The sequence below is a fragment of the Trichosurus vulpecula genome, chromosome 6, assembly GCF_011100635.1.
Source record: "Trichosurus vulpecula isolate mTriVul1 chromosome 6, mTriVul1.pri, whole genome shotgun sequence".
Lineage (NCBI taxonomy): Eukaryota > Metazoa > Chordata > Mammalia > Diprotodontia > Phalangeridae > Trichosurus > Trichosurus vulpecula.
The window spans coordinates 100,274,845-100,295,913 of record NC_050578.1 but is presented as its reverse complement, the minus strand read 5'-3'; the positions used below and the strand labels follow the sequence as shown (position 1 = coordinate 100,295,913).

The following is a 21,069-nucleotide window of genomic DNA, read 5'->3' as shown; positions in this document are numbered from 1 at the left end:
AGTATTCGGCAAATAACTCCATTATGCTATTAAAATTAATCCCCATTTCATTTCTTATGTGAACATGCATAGAAAACTTTAGAATTTATTTCCTCTACTGCGGACAGAAAGCCAAGGGGCACAGGGGCTGAAAAAGTTTGGGAAGACTTTGGGGAGTATAAAGAAAGATATCATGTAAGAGATGGTCCTTGAGATGAACTTCGAAGGAATCTAGAGATTCTAAGAGGCTGAGGTGAGAAGGGAGACCGTTCTAACCACAGTGAACCAAGAGGCCACCTGTAGAAGTCACAGCGAAGGTAGACACAGGGAACATTTCTTCAATACAGAAATCCCAGACTTCTCTTTTTTATCTGGGTGAGCTACTACAAGCACAGAGAGATAAAGGGCTTGTTTTTCTTGGCCTGATTTTGGTCTTTGTTATTGAAAGGTTAAGGAGCATTAAAATGCAAGGAGAGAATGGCACATGAGAAGTTGAGACTTTGGCTCCTTGACTGGCTAAATTTGTTCTGGGTTGTCTGGGCCTTTTCTGTAAGAAAGCAATTCCTGTGAACTTACCTGGGCTAAAGCAGGTAAAGCTCATATCGAGAGTACAGTCACTCTCTCCACCCCTGAAACCTTGCCAAGAAAACAAGCATCCTGTCTTGTCTGTCCTGTCCTGTCTGTCTCCTAGACTGTTTATGTATCTCGATGCCTATGTAGGTTTTGTTTTATTTTGGCGCGGATGGGAAAGGTGGCAAGTGTCAGTGTTTCATCAGAAAATGGATCCCACAAATATATTCTTGGTCAGGTATCAGCCAGCCTCTGAGGCTCACTCTTCCTTCCATCTCTTAGATCCTCATGATTTGGTGAGTCGTTCTCATACCTCAAAAGCTTTTCCCCAAACTTCCTTCTTGGATTGAAAACACCTAGCTTCTTTATTAATGCTAGAAAGCAAAGGAGGGAGTGGGGCAGAGAGGGTGGGAACAAGACCGTGGCAAGGGGGAATAATGAATGATGATTTATGTATGTTCCTCTGCTACTTTCCTGAAAAGACTGGGGTTTTGGGAAGTGCTGGTTCACTTTTTAACATAGGTTGTTTCTTGCTGCTTGTCTAAAGCATTGAGGCTGAGGCTTTCCCTGGGTTGTCTCTGTCTATCTCTGTCTCTGTTTCTCTCTCTCTCTCTCTCTCACACACACACACACACACACACACACCCTCTTCCCTCTTCTTGCTCCCCTACTTCACAATGAAACTCAGTATCTTAAACAAGCACAGTCCAAAGAGGCTAATCATTGGCCGGCCTCGTCCCCTGATACTGCAGTCCCGCCTCTTTGGCTTGTGCTGACAAGCTGTTTATATTTTTGCAAGGGCCACCCTTTCACTGAGCTGCCCGGGGACTAGAATGAAGCTGCTTGTGTGAGTGTTTGCTGCAGGGAGCTAGCTGCTGAAGCCCCAGAGCAGGAGGAGGCTGGGGCTCCGTCCCTGGTGCCCAGCCACAGTCGCTATGGAAAGCCAGTAAGTAGGCTTCTAAGTATGTCCATCCAGCTTTTCTCAGGGTGGTTGTGGCATCTTCACTGCTCATTGACTGCGATGACAGGGGACTAGTGGTGGGTTCGGATTGGCTTTCTTTTTGCTGGTTTGTGTGCAAGTCTAAAGAGGTGAGAAATGAACTGGAGATGTGTCCCCTAGTTGTGTGCAAGTAGATTTTGGATGGAAGTGAGCGAGGAAGGGGGACAAACTGGGGAGAGCCACAATGAGGAAGAGATGAGGGCAAATGTGGTATTTTGGGGGGTTTCCCCCTTGGCCTTTTTCAGTGAGAACTTGAGAGACTTCCCTCTCGCCACTTTAAAATCTGTTCGCCATGTTAAAAATAGTCAAACGGATGCTAGTATTTCAAAGACAAATTACGGTAGACACTAGTTAGGGAGGGATCCATTCAGAAATGTGGGGAAGGGCTGGAACTGGCCTGCAGTAAAGTTTTACTGCCCCATAAATGTGCTCAAAGGCTGCTATGGTTGGGCCGGATGGATTTCTGGTAATAAAGGAGGGACTGCTCAGTAATTATAGCATTGTCCTTGACTACGGTGTGCTAAGTCAGGAAGCAAAGAATTTTTTCTTCACGTGAGTTGGGGGATGAGGCGCCGAAAACTGGCTTGGCCAGCTATAGTTCTGGTAGCTTTCCGGTATCCTGATTAATGATTGGGAAGGGAGGGGTGCAAGATAACTTCAGGGATCAAAGGAAAGGGCAGAAGGAAATTGTAAAGAAGGCAAGATTTGACTCTGGTGCCATCTCCTCTGATCTCACTGTCATCATCATCATCATCCTTTTCTGGGCACCTGGTTGGCACTAGGGAAAACACCTGCCAGGTCATGAGTACCACGTGTATTCAGCAAGGAGGTTTGCCTTGGCTGTGCTCAATTGGAGCTTCAAAGCTAGAGATTAACATCTATGGGGACTAACTCCAGGCATCGGAATGTGGCTGGAATGTCCTGTTTCCAGCTGAACTGAGAAGTGGTCTGTAGTAACTTGGTAAAAGCATTTAGGCCCTTGGAAAGGACCTGGCATACTAGAAGTAAGAATCAGAATGGAATAACTCATTGGTTCTCAAAGCACGGCCTAGGGATCCCCGAGGGGTCCCTAGACCGTTTCAGGTGGCCCACAAGGTTAAAATGATTTTCATAATAATTCCAAGATGTTTACATGTCTAATACAATAACTCACACAAACAAAAGCTCTTTGGGGACCTCAGTAACCTTTAAAAGGGGTCTTGAGTCTCAAAAGTTTGAGAAGTGCTGGTATAATAGAATGCTGGCCTCTGGGTTCAAATCATGATTCAGACACTAACTTGTATGACCATGGGCAAGTTATGTGACGTCAGGGTCACATTTTCCTTATCTCAATAATCTCTAAGGTCAATTCGAGCTCTAAATCTATGATCCTTTGATCAGTGTCTAAAAAGTGCTTTTTTGCTCATTCATTCTATTTCTGATCTACCTTCTAACCTGCAAAGATATGAAGAGAATGAACTCAAGGCCTCCACTGAGGAGTTAGAAAAGTCTATCAATGTGCAGAAGTCTGGGTTAGCCTTTAGGTATACCTAAAGTGAGATTTTTTTAATGTGTCTTTTATATGGAATTGTAGATATTCCTCCATTACTCATATAAAATCATCATCTTCTCATAGGTCTTAGAGTAATTAAATTGGAGTTTAGAAGTTATTAAAATTCGGGGTTTGATTGAAAAGTAAGAGGAATATTTTATTGCATAGTGAGAATACATGAGACTGTTTCTATACAAGGTTGTAATGACATTAGTGGACATTCATGTAGTGCTTAAATGCTTACTGAACACTATATATACATATATACATATGTGTGTGTATATACATATATATACATACATATATATACATACATATATATATATACATACATATATATATATACATATATATATATATATATATATATATATATATATATATATATATATATAAAATCTCACCTACTTCTCTCCCCAAAGCTATGGAGAGACATCCAGATATAAGCTGACAGGGCATTGGACTTGGAGTCTGGGAACACCTTGGTTTGAATCCTGGGCTTTTATCAGCTGTCTAATTCTGGGCAAGCCCTTTCTCCTCTCTGGAATTTTGTTTCCTCCTCCATAAAATGACGAGATTGAATTCAATGACCTCTAGCATCCCCTTCCAGCTCTGATTCTATGATCCTGTGAAGCAGGTTGTATTATTTGCTGATGCAAAAACTAAAGGCCAGAGAGATAAAGGGAGGCGCCCATGGCCATATTGCTCCTAAGTACTAAATGAAAGTATATAGGTAAAGCTTTTGCAGACTGTTGAAGCGCTGTCCAAGGTGTCCCAAACAACTTAAGCTTAAATAGTTCTAAAATGAACTAAGACCTTTGGAACACCCTGTATAAAGGCGAGCTTGCAGAGGCAGGGTTTGAACCCCGGTCTCCCGGGACCTGCATGTCCAGCATACTTCTCCCACTCTTGCATTCTGCCTCTTAGAATCACAACAAACTTTTTATAGCATTTTGCGGTTTTCCAAGTACTTTTTTCTCACAATAGCCCTGAGAAGTAGGTTATACAAGTGTTATTACTTCTTTTACAAACCTTCAGCCCAGAGAAGCTGTGAGTTGCCCCAAATCACAGAGCTAGTAAATGTCTCAGGCTGAATTGGAACCCAGATCTCCCAACTTCATGTTCTGCACTCTATTTGCTACAAAGGTGTCCTTGTCAGTGGGGGTTGAAAGCCTAAAGACACAGCATCCAGATGGTGATGATCCAGTTAAGAAAGGTCTTGAGGGACAAAGGTTAGTTATCCTTAATGTTGTGAAGAAAGGGAGGAGACCATGGGAGGAGAAGTTGGGGCAAGGATCCCACCTAGTATCAGTAAACCTCACTCTCCCATCACCCACACCCACGACTCACACTTCATTTTTTCATTCAAGAAACTATGGGGTCCCCACCCCCATCACTACCACAAACACAATTTCTTCACCTCTTGGGTGCTACCCACACCTGACTAATGGCATAAAAAGGTGTTAGTATATCTGGTTTTGAGGAAGCATATTTCAGTTACTTAAATGCTTGGTACTATCTGGTCCTGCAGACAGCAGTAAGTGTCACAGATAATTTGAAGTATATGCAGTGGATAGAACACCAGGCCTGAAGCCAGGAAGACTCCTCTTCCTGAGTTCAAATCTGCCCTCAGACAGTTCCTAGCTGTGTGACCCTGGGCAAGTCATTTAACCCTATTTGCCTCAGTTCCTTATCTGTAAAATGAGATGGAGAAGAAAATGGCAAATGGCCAGTATCTTTGCCAAGAAAATCCCAAATGGAGTCACAGAGAGTTGGACATGACTGAAATGCCTGATCAACAATAATAAAAAAATTTATTATGGGCCTACTCTGCACCGTACATTGTGCTAGGCACACACAAAAATAAAGTTGTCTCTGCCCTCAAGGAGGTTACATTTTGGGGCTAATAAAGAAATCATGCTGTTAGATTTAATCTTTTTTTAATTCTTTTTGAGTTTTTTTATACTCATTAACAATCTAATAGGTTTGTGAAACTCAAGGGACCAGCACCTCTAAATGATATAAATGAAAACGAAAATCTGAGTATAGTTGCTGAAGGTACATACCATTGTATTGTGAAACTGGAGTTTCCTTTGGCATACCGTTGACAGATGATATTCCCAGCTTTTCATGAATTCATTGAGATAGTACTCCCAAGGTGCTGGACCCTGCTGGGAGTTAATTGGCATCTACATGGGAAGCCAAGAAGAGTTCCCTTGTGTCCATCTGCCAAAGTGTGAAAACCTCATTTGTTGACATTCCCCCTGTCTTAACCTGTTGAATCAAATTATAGAAACGGTTGATGATGGGCAGGCTTTTCAGAGTGACTTGTCCCCTGTAATCTGCATATCACACACATGTGTATATGTGTATATACATATTCACGTATGCATGTATGTATATACACACATATGTGTAAATGTCTATACACACATTTACACACTAGCTAGTAGTCCAAAAGAGATAGCATGGGCTTTTCCCTAACAGACACAGAGAAGTTTAATTTTATTTCTAGCTGAGTGGCTCTAGTGAAAACTGGGCGATGATGGCATTTCTCTTTGGCTTAATTTCTCTATCGGCAAAAGGGAAATTGTGCTACCTGCCCCAGATGTTCACAGGGATATTGTGAGCACTAATTAAAAACGGCTTAGAAAGAGCTTGGAGGACTTTCGAAAACTCATCTTTGCAAAGTGCACTTCTCTCAAAGTAGAACAGGGAGGAGGCGCTTCTGCTGAAGATGGCCGCAGACTCCCTCAATGAGCCTCCTGTTTTTGTGTGCCAAGGCGGAAAGTACCCCAGTGTGCTTGTGGAGCTCAGCTCCGAGCCGCCTGTCATTGGGCAGTAACGACGGTGGTTTCCTTCGATACCCATTTGTATGCTAGAGGATAATTAGCTAACAAAGTCAAACAGATTCTGTTTCCCAGAGAGGTCCCTTTTCTGAGAGGGCCCAAGGAGCCAGACAGTAAGTAGCTCTTGGTAATTGTAACAAGTGCTGTCGGCGATCAGTTATCCAGGGACTGATTAAAAAGTTTTTTTTACCTTGTTTGGAAAGTGAAAAAATAAAATTCAGATTGGCCCATTTAAAAAAAAATCAAAATATGAGGGCTGAAAGAGACTGTTTAAGATCATCAAGTGCAAGGGTTCATTTTTAAAATGTACTTTAAATTTTAATTATCATCATTATATTTTATTCCAAGGGTGCTTAACCTAGATTTCAGCTTCATAAAGAAACAGCTGGACCATTCTATTCTAGTCAAGGTAATTTAACGAGTATTCATTAAATGCCTATAATGTGTCTGGGAATGGAGCTAAACACTGGAGACAGCACCTACCTGTCCCCAAGGACCTTACAGTCAAGTGGGAGAGATAACATGCAAACAACTATGTAGAAATGATGCAGGGCCAATTGGAGGTAATCTCAAAGAAACAGCAGCTAGCTGGTACAGTGGATAGAGGATTGAGCTCAGAATCAGAAAGACTCATCTTCACAAGTTCAAATCCAGTCTCAGACACTTACTAGCTGTGTGGCCCTGGGCAAGTCACTTAGCCCTGTTTCCCTGAGTTTCCTCATCTGTAAAATGAGCTGGAGAAGAAAATGTCAAGAAAACCCCAAATGGGATCACCAAGAACAGTTGGACACAAGTGAAAGAAACACTTAACAACAATCTCAAAGGGAAGACTCTCATATTAAGGCAGAGCAGAAAAGGCTTCTTATAGAAGATAGGATTTAGCTAAAACTGGGAGGAAGCTAACAAGTGAAGATGAGGAGAGAGGGAATTTTGGGCTGGGAATCAAGAGAGGATAACCAGCAAGGAGGCCAGAGTCTCTGAATTATAGACTATGTGCAAGGCTAGAAAGGTAGGAGTTCTAAATGGCCAGTTTCTGGATGACGGTCTGGTTATGTATGGAGGAGGGTGTCCCAAATAGCATTAGATCCATTCTTCAGGCCACAGGCACAAGGCAAGATCTGAAATCAGAAAACAGAAGTCACTTAATCTAACTGTTCGGCTATTGTTCCAAAGTTAGAATCGAGCATCTAGGAGCCCTCTGCATGGAGGAACATATATTTAGGTGACTGATGTCAGACTCAAATAGAAATGGGGCCACTCAGCTGTACATGAGGATCCCTGTGGGCCACGTGTCCACTTACAGAACCACATATTATAAAGATCTCTGTTTTGATGTATTTTTAATTATTTTGTTAAATGTTTCCCAATTACATTTTAATCTGGTTTGGTCCACACTTGGCAGTGTCATGGGCTATATGTGGCCTCTGTCATTATTAAAGAAAAAGCTCATTTCCTTTTTTTTTCTTCTGGCTATAACTGAATCAAAGCCATATCATGCAAGGTCCTGAGAAGGCTTGATGTAAGCATGGAAGAGTGTGCTTGGCCAGTTGAATGCTATTAGCACAGAACAAGTGATAGGGAGACTATACTCCTGGCAATGTTGTACATAGCAACCCCAATGTGGTTCATACAAGAACGTGATTGACGTTTTCAGCAATACAATGATCCAAGACTAATGATGAAGCGTACTATCCACCACCAGAGAAAGGACTGATATCGTTTGAATACAGACTGAAGCATGCTATTTTTCCACTTTCTTTCATTTTTATCTTTTATTTGTGTCTCCTTGTACAAAATGACTACTATGGGAATGTTTTACATAATTGTATATGTATAAGCTATATCTGATTGCTTACCATCTCAGGGAGGGATAGAATTTGGAACTCAAACTTTAAATAAAAATGTTACAAAAAAAAAAAGAATAGACTCCTGGTCATTGCCCTACTTGGAAGCTATACCCGAGTAAGGACACACTTTCCCCTTATCTCTGTCTCAGCCCTGCTCAGTTTTTATAAGACCAAGTATTTCCTGGTATTTAGGTCTTAAACCATTAAGTGTATTTGCCAAACAACTGACTGCTTTTTCCTGTAGAGTACTGAAGGGAAAATTAAGGGAACAGTGAGCCTGGCATTTGGCTGACCACTGCTGTGTAAATAAACTTCAAATACATCAGAAAACATTAACTCCGGAACCCCGTACAGAGGTCTTGTCTTTTCTTCCCACTCCCACAGGTTACCCATTCTCTGACATCAGCTCTTAACTCAACAATCCCTTGGAACCTGTTTGGAAAATGATAGCCTAATGAGGAATGTGAAGGGAACAGGATCTTTTAATCCAGAGGTTCTCTCAAGTCCCTAATCTATTTGAGGTCATAGCAACAGTTTTAAAGTTTTAAACAAAAAAAATGTTTATTCTTAGTTCCTTGAAGGGGAGTCATTTCTTTTATTTTCTCTTTCCTTTCTTCTCTTTCCTTTCTTCTCCTTTCCTTTCTTCTCTTTCCTTTCCTCTCCTTTCTTTTCTTTTCCTTTTCTCGCCTTTCCTTTTTCTCTTTCCTCTCCTCTCCTTTCTTCTCTTTACTTTTCTCTCCTTTCCTTTCATCTCTTTCCTTTCCTCTCCTCTCCTTTCTTCTTTCCTTTCTTCTCTTTTCCTTTCCTCTCCTTTCCTTTCCTCTCCTTTCCTTTCTTCTCCTTTCTTTTCCTCCCCTTTGCTTTCCTTTTTTGTCTTTATATCCCCAGCGCATACCACAGTGCCTACGCAAAGTAAGCCCTTAATGTATGCTTGTTAAATTGATTACATTTTGAGAACTAAATCTGGCCTGATTGCATTCCCTCCTATTTAAAATCCAAGAGTTTCAACTCTACCTTATACTTGGAGATTTAATCTACCTACCTCTTTAAGAAGCTTAATTTGATTTTTTTTCCAGACTACATTTCATTGATTTAGCCATATTTCCTTCACTAATCCTTTGGTTCCTCTTTCAATCTCCCAAGATTTTTCAAAGATCACTGACAGTGCCCTATTTATCCTGTCTATAGCTTGTTTCTGCAAGTTGTTTGCTTGTTGTCCTCCCCATTAGACCATAAGCTCCTTGAGGCCAGGATTGTCCTTGCCTTTCTTTATATGCCTAGCTTTTAGTAAGCACTTAACCCATGTTGATTGACTGTCTCAGCATTCATCTATCAGTTTCTTTAAGACATTTATATACCAATGTAATGGAGGCAGTATAGAGTAGAAATCAGGGCCTGGAGGACCTGAATGCAAGGCTTGCCTTTGACTCATTCTGGTTTAGTGCTCAAGACAGTGGTGTCCAACTGAAATAAAAACAGCCCCCCTGGGGCAGCTAGGTGGCAGTGGATAGAGTGCCAGGACTGGAGTCAGGAAGAACTGAGTTGAAATATGGCCTCAGATATTTACTAGCTATGTGACCTTGGGCAAGTCACTTAATTCCAATTACCACCAAAAAAAGAAATAGCCCCTAACCATACATAGGATCCCTGTAGGCTGCATATTCATTTAGAAAGTCACAAATTAATAATAGTATCCCTGTTGTATCCTATTTTAAAATTTATTTTGTTAAATACTTCCCAATTATATTTTAATCTGCTTTGGGAGACACTGGGTTTGGGGAGGTGTTATCACTGAATATGACCCCTGTATTTGACACCTCTGCCCTAGGCAACTTCCTAACACATTGTCAGAGGATGTCTCCTTACCTGGGAGATCACTATAGCAATGAAATCACAGGTCTAGTCTGTTTCTCTATTCCTATTCCATTATAAACTCAAGTTCCCTGCTCTCCATCCCTTTTTAAAAATTTCTCTCTAGGTTCCTCCCCACCCCCAACCCCCCACCACCTTTCCCCTTCTCTATCCCTGTCAAATTGTAAGTGTGTATTTGTAAGTGGGAGCTGTGGATGGGCAGAGAAGGGGTAAGGGAAGAGGAACCCACCATTACACATGGGAGATGGGGAGTCAGGGAGGAAGAGGGTGTAAATTAGGTGGGAGAGAAGGAAAAAACCATTCTACATCTTCACTCTTCTCCCCAACCCTCGGAGCTCTTATCAAAACAGTCTATTCTGGCTCACTCCTTGAAACAACTCTTTCCAGTTTCTTTAGTCACTGTGGATAGCATCCCAGCTTAGGCTTCTAATTTTCCTTTTTGTTTTGATAAAACAGGTCTCTACTTTTGGTTCCAGATTGACTTTCTTTGCCACTGAGACATGTTTTTTCTTAAGCATTTCTCAAGCCATTGGCGGCTGTCTCCTCCTCACTGTGTGTGCCACAGAGCTAAGCTACTGTGGGGATGAAGGAAAATAATGACCTCAAAGAGGTGTGCCTGCCTTGCTCTTTGAACATAGGAGGCCTCTCCTTCTTTTGCCTACACTGAATGCTTTGAATAACCCCTTTCTCTGGCCACAGCCCATATCATGCGGATACTGCAGCTTGGCTCTGATGCCTTGAAAAAACAGGAATGACTCACTCTTCCTCATGTCTGTCAGGTCTAGAAATGAATATGAAAAAGTTAACACCATAGGTGCAGATTTTTTAAAAAAGCTTTTAACACTCTTTTTAGTTGTTTGAAGGCAGCCCAAAGGAGCTAGAAGGTAGTCAAGTGGAAAGAACACTGGATTTGAAGTGGGAACACCATGGGTTCAAATTCTGCCTTTGCGTCTTACTAGCTGTGATCTTGCTTGGGCAAGTACTTTAACCTCATTTGGTCTCAGTTTCCTTATCTGTAAAACGAAGGGATTGGAGGAGGTGATTTCCAAGGCCCCTTCCAGCTCTATCCACTGCACCACTAACTGCCTATTGCTATGTGAAGGAATTTGGAATATTTAGGTAGAGAAGACAGTGTGGACGTGCTGGCTGTCTTCAAGTAGCTCAAAGGGCAATGGTGTGAAGGGAGGTTGCCAACAGAACTATTTACCATTGAAACAATAATAATATAGTCATTTCGGCTATTGTTCAGTCGTTCAGTCGTGTCTGACTCTTGGTGACCATACTGTCCATAAGGTTTTCTTGGCAAAGATACTAGAGTGGTTTTCCATTTAGCTAGCAATAAAAAAGGGAATGTCAAAACAAATAAAATTTTAAACTAATAATAGCATTCGTATGGTGACTTAAGATTTACAAAGAGCTTTACATATGCTATTTTATTTTATCCTCACAACAATCCTTCAAGGTAGTGCTATTATTCCTGTTTTACAGCTGAGGAAACTGAGGTAGATGCTAGCTAAGTGATCTACCCAGAGTCACATGGCTAGTAAGTGTCTGAAGTTAAATTTGAACTCAGGACTTCCTTATTCCAGGTAAAGTGGTCTATCCACTGCACCCTCTCACTTCTTTAGTACAAGCCACATTAATAGAAAGAAAGACTTCCCAACAGAGCCATCCAAAAGAAGAATGAGCTGCCTTGGGAGGTAGGAGGTCTCCCTTCACTAGGGGTATGCAGGCAGGGGCAAGGTAGAACCATCACCTGTCAGGTATGCCAAGAGGAGATCCTCGTTTAGGTAGGAGTTGGACAAATTGGCCTCTCCCAACTCTGAGAGTGTGAGACTGAGAAAGCCTGAGGGGAATCAGCGAAAGCACCGGAGACTTTCTGCTTTAACCGACAATTCAAGAAGATTGGAACTTCCATTCCAAAAATAGCAGAATCTGCTATTTAATCAGATTGCTGAGGATAAAGCTGGGAGGGAAATGGGTCCAAATGGGTCTAAAACTCTTAGGAATGTGATCTTGTCTCACAACAGGCATCTGGGTGGTAGGGGATAGAATATTGGATCTGGGGTCATGAACACCTGATCTTGAATACTGCTTCAGGCACTCAGTGGCTTTGTGACCCCAAGAAAGTAATTTAACTTCTCACATCCTCAGTTACCTCATTGGTAAAGCTGGCATAATAATAGTACTTGCTTCACTGGGTTATTGGGAGATCAAATGAGACAGTACATGTGAATCATATTTAGCATCTCTTAAAGCTCTGAATGTGTTGGCTTTCATCATCATCATTATCATTTTTATTATTGGAGTTTCATCAGTGCCATTGTTAACTCTTGTTAGCCAGAACAGAAAAGGGTGTTAGAAAAGGGTGAATTTTCAGAATTTTGTTTATACCCTTTGACTGAGCAATACCACTCCTAGGGCTGTATCCCAAAGAAATCATACAAGTGGAAAAGGGCCCACATGTTCAAAAATATTTATAGCAGCTCTTTTTGTTGTGGCAAAGAATTGAAAATCAAAGGGATGCCCATCAGTTGGGGAATGACTAAACAAGTGGTGGCATATGAATGTAATGGAATACTATTGTGCTATAAGAAATGAGGAGCAGATGGACTTCATTACAATATGGAAAGACTTACATGAACTGATGCTGAGTGAGGGGAGCAGAACCAAGAGAACATTATACACAGTTATGGACACATGGTATCTCTGATGCCTAACTTTGATAGACTTGGCTTTTCTCAGCAATGCAAGGTTCTAAGACAGCTCCAAAAGACTCATGATGGAAAAAGCTATGCACATCCAGAGAAAGAATTATGGAGTCTGAATGCAGATTGAGGCAAACTATTTGCTCTCTCTTTTTTGTTTGTTTTTGTTCTTGTTTCTTCTTTCTCGTGGTTCATTCTATTCATTATAGTTCTTCTTCATAACTTGACTATTGTGAAATATGTTTAGTGTGTAGGACCTATATTGGATTGCATGCCCTCTTGGGTGGGGAAGGGGAAGGAGGAGGGGGAGAAAATTTGAAACTCAAAAACTTAAGGAACTGAATGTTGTAAACTAAAACTAAAAATTAATTAAACAATAAATTTTTTTTAAAAAAAAAACCAACAACAAAAAAACAGAAATCAATCCTACGCTAATGCGTTGTTAGTGAAGTTGAAAGTGTCTAATCATTCTGGAAAACAGTTTGGAATTACAAAAGTAAAGCCCCCAATCTATCCATGTCCTTTGTCCCAGTGATCTCATGACTTGGCATTGGACATATAGAGTTCAATGACATGAAGGTCCTATATAAAACAAAAAACTGGCCCTCTTAAGAGCCCTCTTCATGGTAGCCAACACAGGAAACCAAATAGATGCACATCAATTGAGATAAGCTTAAAAAAGTGGTACATATATGTAATTTGCCAGAAGACATTATGAATATGAGGCATTCAGAGAAACATGGGAAATTTTCCATGAAGTAATGGTAGTGAGGAAAGCAGAAAAGTCAAAAACTTGTACATAGCCTTTGATCCATCAGTACCACTAATGGGTTCATACCCTAAGGTATGGGGAAAGGTTCCATGTGTACAAAAATATTAACAGCAGAACTTTTTGTGGTAGCAAAAAAGCTGGAAAGAAAATAGGTGCGCATTAGTTAGGAAATGACCACCAACTGCAGCATGTGAATTGCATTGCAGTATAAGAAACCAGAATGTGAAGAATTCAGAGAAATTCGAAGCTTAGAGAGTGCTTTCCAGCTCTGTTGTGAGGATGAAATGAGACGATAGTTTTAAAGCATTTAACTGGCACAGGGAAATGTTGTTGTTGTAATCTTCAATCTTGTATGACCTTGTGAAGGACGAAGTGAGGCAGATCAGTAGAATAATTTACACAATGACCAAAGTAAAGACAAAGACTTCAGAGCCTTGGCCAATTCTTGACCGTAAAGCCCTTTTGATGAACATATGACCTTCTTCTCAGCAGAGGTGGTGACATACATCTGGGGAAATGAGGTCTACATTGTCAGACATGGCCAATGTGTCAATTTGTCTCAATTAATCATACTTATTTGTTCCAAGGGTGGGTTCTCTGGTGTGGGGCAGGAAGAAGGTGAGGGGGAGATGTCATTAGAACATTTTTGTTTTAAAGTAATTAAAAAAAAACTAAATCTCAGGAGGGCTATATATGTGCTTTAGGGAATAAAGGACAAAGCTCTGAGGATGCATTCTGTTCTTTGGTGGAAGGGAAACTTGGTTAGGAGCAATGGTCCATGTCAGCAAAAAGGGAAACATGGCAACCCATCCCTAGAACCCCCTAAGAAAAGAAACTGGGCCTCAGTTTCTCCCTCAGCAAAATGAGAAAGTCAGACCAGATATTGAATGAGTGGTCTCATAAGGTAGTGAGTTCCCCATCCCAAGAGGTCTTCAAGAATAAACAATTTATTAAGAATGTTAGGTATGTTCAGGTTTATGTGGAAGTCAGTGATAGTCATGACACCCATGGCCTAATAAGTACAACTTCTTATCCCCCTCCAAACCTTAACAGGTCATTTACTTTCCCCTGGGAATTCAACCTTCTGTGTGACCTCTGATCCAGACCATGGGAACCACCAGGAGTGGGTCGGCATTGGGGGAACTAGTTCCTGTTTTCACTGCTAAGCAAATGTGGGGGGTGGGAAGGAGAGGGAGTCCCCATTCCCACTTCCAGGGCTAGACTGGGGATAATGTGTTCTTGGAATCCCAAGCCAGACAATGGAAGGCATTTTTTCCCATAACAATTTGATTATGTATGGTGGTTGGGTTCTATTGTTTTGGGTACATACCACTATTGATAAATTGGCTTTTGTGGGCTGGTGGAGGAGTCTAATGACCTTTTATAGCCTTTATTTATGGCAAAATGCCTTTTGAATGATAGATAAGTTACAAATGAGTTTTTAGAGCATGAATAGTTTGTAAATTGGGAAATACCTGTTATAAAACCCTCATTTTATCACATTAACCTCATGTTAACTGAATAGATGAGACTTTAGCCTTATGATAAACAATCTGCTGTAACTATTCCTTGCATAGATTGAGAACTGGAAAGTGCCATAAAGGCCATCTAGTCTGGTCGCTTCATTTTATAGCCAAAAAAACAGACCCAGCAAGATAAAGTGGCTTGCCCAAAGGCACAAGGCAGAGTTTGTTCCCTAGGCCAGGGTTCTTTAAATTACATCATACTTGGCACAGTACCTGCCACATAGTAGGTGCTTAATAAAAGTTTATTAATCGACTGATCATGCTGCTGAAGATGCAAAAGTCACAGAATGACGGGGTTTGAGGGAGCTCAGAGGCCTCCTGTCTGACTTGCACCTACACAAGAACCCCCCCATATCATATTCAATAAGTGATCATCCAGCATCTGTTTAAACACCTCTAGGAAGGGGGAACCCACAACCTCCTGGGGCAATTCATTCAACTTCTGCCTAACTCAGTCTTAGGAAGTTGTTCCTTACATTAAGTCAACATCGACCTCTCATGTACCCAGCTCGGTGACACAGTAGGTAGAGTACCCAGCTCGGCAACGCAGTAGATAGAGAACACTGGACCTGGAATCAGGATGTCTTGAGGTCAAATCCTGTTTTAGAGGTGTACTAGTTGTTGGACCCTGGGCAAGTTATCTGACCTTTCTCTGTGAGAGTTTCACCCAGTTTTTTGTGCCTGAATCATCATTGATAATATACTCTAAGCTGCTTCTACCCATCATCCATTCACCGGTGTGTCACTCACACATCTTATTTCTTTGGATATGGTAGCATTCCATGATTCACAGCTGCACAGTATCACTGGTTGTGTGTTGGTGAAAATAAAATACTTTGTATTCAATTTTTAAAATTTATCTTTTATTTTTTGCAAAGTTAAATCTTTTATCTGAAACTTTTTATAAATTAATTTATTTTTAGTTTTCAACATTCACTTCCATAAGATTTCGAGTTTTAAATTTTCTCCCCCTCTATCCTTGCTCATCCCCAAGACAGAGTGCAATCTGATATAGGTTCTACATATATATTCAGATTGTAATACATTTTCACATTAGTCATGTTGTATAGAAGAATTAGGACCAATGGGAGGAACCATGAGAAAGAAGAAACAAAACAACACAACAACAAAAGAGAGCAAATACTATGCTTCCATCTTCTTTCAGACTCCATAGCTCTTTTTATGGATGTGGATGGCATTTTCCATTCTGAATCTTTTAGAGCTATTTTAGGTCCTTGCATTGCTGAGAAGGGCTAAGTCTATCAAAGTCAGTCATCACACAATGTTGCTGTTACTGTGTACAATGTTCTCCTGGTTCTGCTCACTTCACTCAGCATCTGCTCACGTAAGTCTTCCTAGGTTTTTCTGAAAGTCCACCTCCTCAGCATTTCTTACAGCACAGTAGTATCCGTTTTATTCATATGCCACAACTTATTTAGCCATTGCCCAATTGATGAGCATCCCCAAAATTTCCAATTCTTGGCCACTACAAAAAGAGCTGCTTTTTGTACAGGTAGGTCGTTTTCCCATTTTTATGATCTCTTTGGGATACAGCCCTAGATGTGGTATTGCTGGGTCAAAGGGTATGCACAGTTTTATAGCCCTTTGGGCATAGTTCCAAATTGTTCTCCAGAATGGTTCGATCAGTTCACAACTCCACCAACTATGCATTAGTGTTTCAATTTTCCCACAACTTCTGTAACATTTATTGTTTTCCTGTTTTGTCATGTTAGCCAATCTGATAGGTGTGATGCGGTACCTCAGAGTTCTTTTGATTTGCATTTCTCTAATCAATAGTTTTTTGGAGCATTTCTCATATGACTATAGACAGCTTTAATTTCTTCATCTGAAAACTGCCTGTTCATATCCTTTGACCATTTATCAATTGGGGAATGACTTGTATTCTTATAAATTTGACTCAGTTCTCTATATATCTTAGAAACAAAGCCTTTATCAGAGACACTGTTTGTAAAAATTGTTTTCCAGCTTTCTGCCTCCCTTCTGATCTTGGTTGCACTGGCTTTGTTTATTTAAAAACTTTTCAATTTAATGTAATAAAAATCATCCATTTCTCATTTTATAATGTTCTCTATCTCTCGTTTGGCCATAAATTCTTCCCTTCTCCATAAATCTGACAAGTAAACTATTCCTTGCTCTCCTAGTTTGCTTACAATATCAGCCTTTATATCTAAATTGTGGACCCATTTTGACTTTATCTTAGTATACGGTGTAAGATGTTGACCTATGCCTAGTTTCTGCCATACTATTTTCCAGTTTTCCCAGCAGTTTTTGTTAAATAGCAAGTTCTTATCCCAGAATCTGGAGTCTTTGGGTTTATCAAACAGCAGATTTCTATGGTCATTGACCATTGTTTCTTGCATACCTAACCTATTCTACTGATCTACCCCTCTATTTCTTAGCAAGTACCGAGTAGTTTTGATGAGTGCTGTTTTATAATACAATTTAAGATCTGGTACAGCTAGGCCACCTTCCCTAGCATTTATTTTTATTAATTGCCTTGAAATTCTGGACCTTTTGTTCTTCCAGATGAATTTTGTTATTATTTCTTCTAGCTCTATGAAATAATTTTTGGTAATTTGATTGGTATGGTGTTGAATAAGTAAATTAGTTTAGTTAAAATTGTCATTTTTATTACATTAGCTCAGCCTACCCACGAACAACTGATATTTTTCCACTTATTTAGACCTGACTTTATTTACATGAAAAGTATTTTGCAATTGTGTTCATATAGTTTCTGAGTTTGTTTTAGCAGGTAGATTCCCAAATATTTTATGATGTTTACAGTTACTTTAAATGGAATTTCTATGTCTTGCTGTCAGGCTTTGTTAGCAATACATAGAAGATATATGTGGATTTATTTTATATCCTGTAACTTTGCTAAAGTTGTTTATTATTTCAAGTATGATTTTCTAGGATTCTCTAAGTATGCCATCATATCATTTGCAAAGAGTGCTCATTTTGCTTTCTCATTGTCTAAGTCCTTCAATTTCTTTTTCTTCTCTTATTGCTAAAGCTAACATTTCTAGTACAATATTAAATAACAGTGGTGATAATGGATACCCTTATTTATCTGAAACTTTTTAAAAATGCTTCTACTTCAGGGCAGAAAAAAATTAATGGATGGGAGCATCCAGAACTAGCAAACTGTAATCAGGAAAGAAAAGTTTCCTGACCTTAGGGGTCATTTCTTAACTTGGTTTTTGCCCTGGCTTCCTACTGTATTCTTTCTTAATGCCTCATTTTAAAGGCTCAAGCCTGATGGCGTTATTTCTTAATGCTTCTTTTTAATAAGTATCCCTAGAGACTCAGTACCTTTTCTCTGTGTCAAATGGATCAGCCTGTGAGGATCAATATATTACTTATTTTAGGAAATTGTTTTAAGAAAATATATCCTTGAGCTAATGGAAGTCAGCAGCTATTTCCTTGTCAACCTTCTTGTTATTTTGAAATATTACTTAAATGCTTTTGGCTCCTCCTGAATCCTAATTCAAAATAAAATTCATCATGGATTCCCTACATCATTCCATTACGTGCATACATTCACTAGATTGCTCTTCTCCATTTGTGATTTTTATCAGCTTTCATCATTTCCTTTTAAAGGACTTTGGAGACTTCAAAATCAAATATACCAAATGGCTGTATTCACCGTGACAAAAAAAAAGTACATTTCTCCATCTCTTGCTTGGTGGCAAAAGACATTGTACTTTGGGATATCCTGTAGCAAGTAGAAAATTTGTACTGATTTTCCCTTCTTTCCTTTTTTCCCATCTTCTTCCTTCTTCCTTCCCTCTCTCCTTTCTTTATGCCTTCCTTTATTAAGAGCCTGCCTTGTGAAAAACAGCATGTTGGGCCCTGAAGAGATACTAAGATAAACAATATATGAACCTCCCTTCAAGGAGCTTATAGCCCAGTGAGGGTGATGTGACATGAGCATAAGTAAATGTAATACAAATAATTAATAATAGTAAATAATAATGGATCTATCTCTCTATTCTGTAAAGTCCACAAAGCATTTTATTGCATTCGATCCTCACAACAATTGTGAGGTAAGCACTATAGAGATTCTTGGCCTCATTTCACAAACAGACTGACAATAGTTAGTGACTTGCCCATTATCTCATGGCTAGTAGGGGTCTGACAAGGTATTCCAACCCATGGGTTGCTAGTTCCAAGTTCAATGCTCTATCCATTAAGCCCGGCTGCCTTTCTAGAACATGGCATGTACATAATAGTACAAAAGCCTTTGGAATCAGATGAGGGAAAGATCACTTCTATTTGGAAGGATTCCTGAAGCCTATACATAGGAAGTGCCATTTAAACTAGACCCTGGTGGATGGGCAGAGAGTATTCCAATAGAATACTAAGGGTATTCTGAGGGTAGGGACTAGTTTGCTTTTTGTCTTTGTATTTCCAGTGCCTAGCCCAGACCTTTGTACATAGTAGGTGTTTAATAAATGATTATTTTTTATTTTTACATTTTTTGAGTGGGGGGGAAGGCAGGGCAATTAGGGTTAAATGACTTGCCCAAGGTCACACAGCTAGTGTGTCAAGTGTGTCCTCCTGACTCCAGGGCCTGAGCTCTACTCACTGCGCCACCTAGCTGCCCTAATAAATGTTTCTTAAAGTGGATGTGGGGATTTATTTTGCTTGACTGTGTATATTGGTTACATGGGTTTTCTTTTTCTTTTTCTAATAGTGGGTCAGGGAACAGAGCAATTGAATGTGAAGAAATGAGAAAACATGTGATGTACTTCAGTTAATGGTACTACCATTCTCTCCTTCCATTTATTTACTCATCTATTCAACAAATACTTATTAAGCCACACTATTGGCAAACAATACATAACAGAGCTCTATGCTTGATACTGTGAAAGCTACAAAGAAGAAGAGACATTCTCTGACCTCTGGGGGTATACAGTTTAGAAGAAGGAGATGAGACAAATACACAAATAGCTATAATACTGGCAAAAAGGTAATATATACCATGAGAAGCACAAAAAATACACAAAACGACTTCAGAGGAGCAGGAGATCACATCTCATCAGGCTGATTTGGGACTACTTCATAGAGAACTTGGTATCTTGGCTGAGTCTTAAAAGACAGGATTTTGACTAGCAGTGAAATAGCAGGAGAGGATTTAATAGTAAGAAAGACAAGCCCTAGAAGCAGGAACACTTTGGATTGTTTAGGAAAAAGTAAGGAGCCCACTTTGGCTGGAGTATAACATACCTAAAGGAGAGTGATATGAGATAAGACCAAAGATTGGTAGGAGCCAGATTGTGCTGGGTGAAGGAGTTTGACCTTTTCCCTATGAAAAGAATGTCCAACTGAAAGTTTTTGATCAAGGGGGTGGGGAGAAATGACATAATAAGACCTGCCTTTAAGAAGATTAGTCTGTCCTAGGAGCTTACAGTGGATTAGAAGGGAGTAAAGGAGAAACCTGTGCATGACAAGAGGGAAATTAGAGATGGGAATACCAGTTAGGAAGGTTCTGCATCAGTTTAGGCAAGACCTAATTAGGGCCTTATGCCTAGAGGTATATATATTTATAATCAAAGGGATAGAGGAGATAAAATTTTTTTGATTGTATACAATTTAACAGCTTTAGTACAAAAAAATCAATGCAGATGGAGTAAGAAGAGAAATTCAAGTTGGAAATATTTTAGTATCAAAAGATCTCCTAAAACATCTGCTATTCAAGATACATAAGGAATTGACACAGATATATGATCTAGAGCCATGCCTCCAGTAAATAAATAATTGAAGGATACAGTTTTCCAAAGGGTTGACAAATATAAATGACCTCATTTGGAATTTTCTCGGTGGAGACACTGGAGTGGTTTGCCATTTCTTTCTCCAGCTCATTTTATAAATGAAGAAACTGAGGCAATTGGGGTTAAGTGACTTACCCAGGGTCAAACTAGAAATTATCTGAAGCCAGATGTGAATTCAGGAATTCCAGGACCAGCACTCTATCCACTGCACCACCTATCTACAAAAGAACCAGTGAGATAATGTATGTAAATGATTTGCAAAGCTAAAGTGCTGTATAAATGCCAGTTATTATTATAACATGGGGTGCTCCATAACTGTCTTGTAGCATGTTTATTCATGTGCGTGTTTTATCTCCACATCTAAATATAAGATCCTGGAGGGCAAGGACTATGTCTTTTTCTTCTGAGTATACCCAGTCTAATCCAATAAGCATTTATTAACAGGGAGTCAGGAAGTCCTGAATTCAAATCCTACCTCACACTGGCTGTGTGTCTCTGGGAAAATCAGGTAACCTCTTGATCTTGGTTATTTCATTTGCAAAATGAAGGAGCTGGAATCGACAAGCTCTAAGGTCCTTTCTAGCTCTAAATCTATGATCTTATGATTCTAAGAGGCATGT

The 21,069-nt window shown here is 39.9% G+C and overlaps 1 protein-coding gene across 1 annotated transcript in view; it reads left to right on the top strand.

Moving 5' to 3' along the window:
- Positions 1-1,479: 1,479 nt before the first annotated feature.
- Positions 1,480-21,069, top strand: part of TRIM2 (tripartite motif containing 2) — a 139,961-nt gene continuing 120,371 nt past the window's right edge. The window contains exon 1 of the mRNA XM_036762948.1: positions 1,480-1,495. The gene's annotated coding sequence lies outside the window, so the exon portion shown is untranslated. The remainder of the gene's footprint in view (positions 1,496-21,069) is intronic.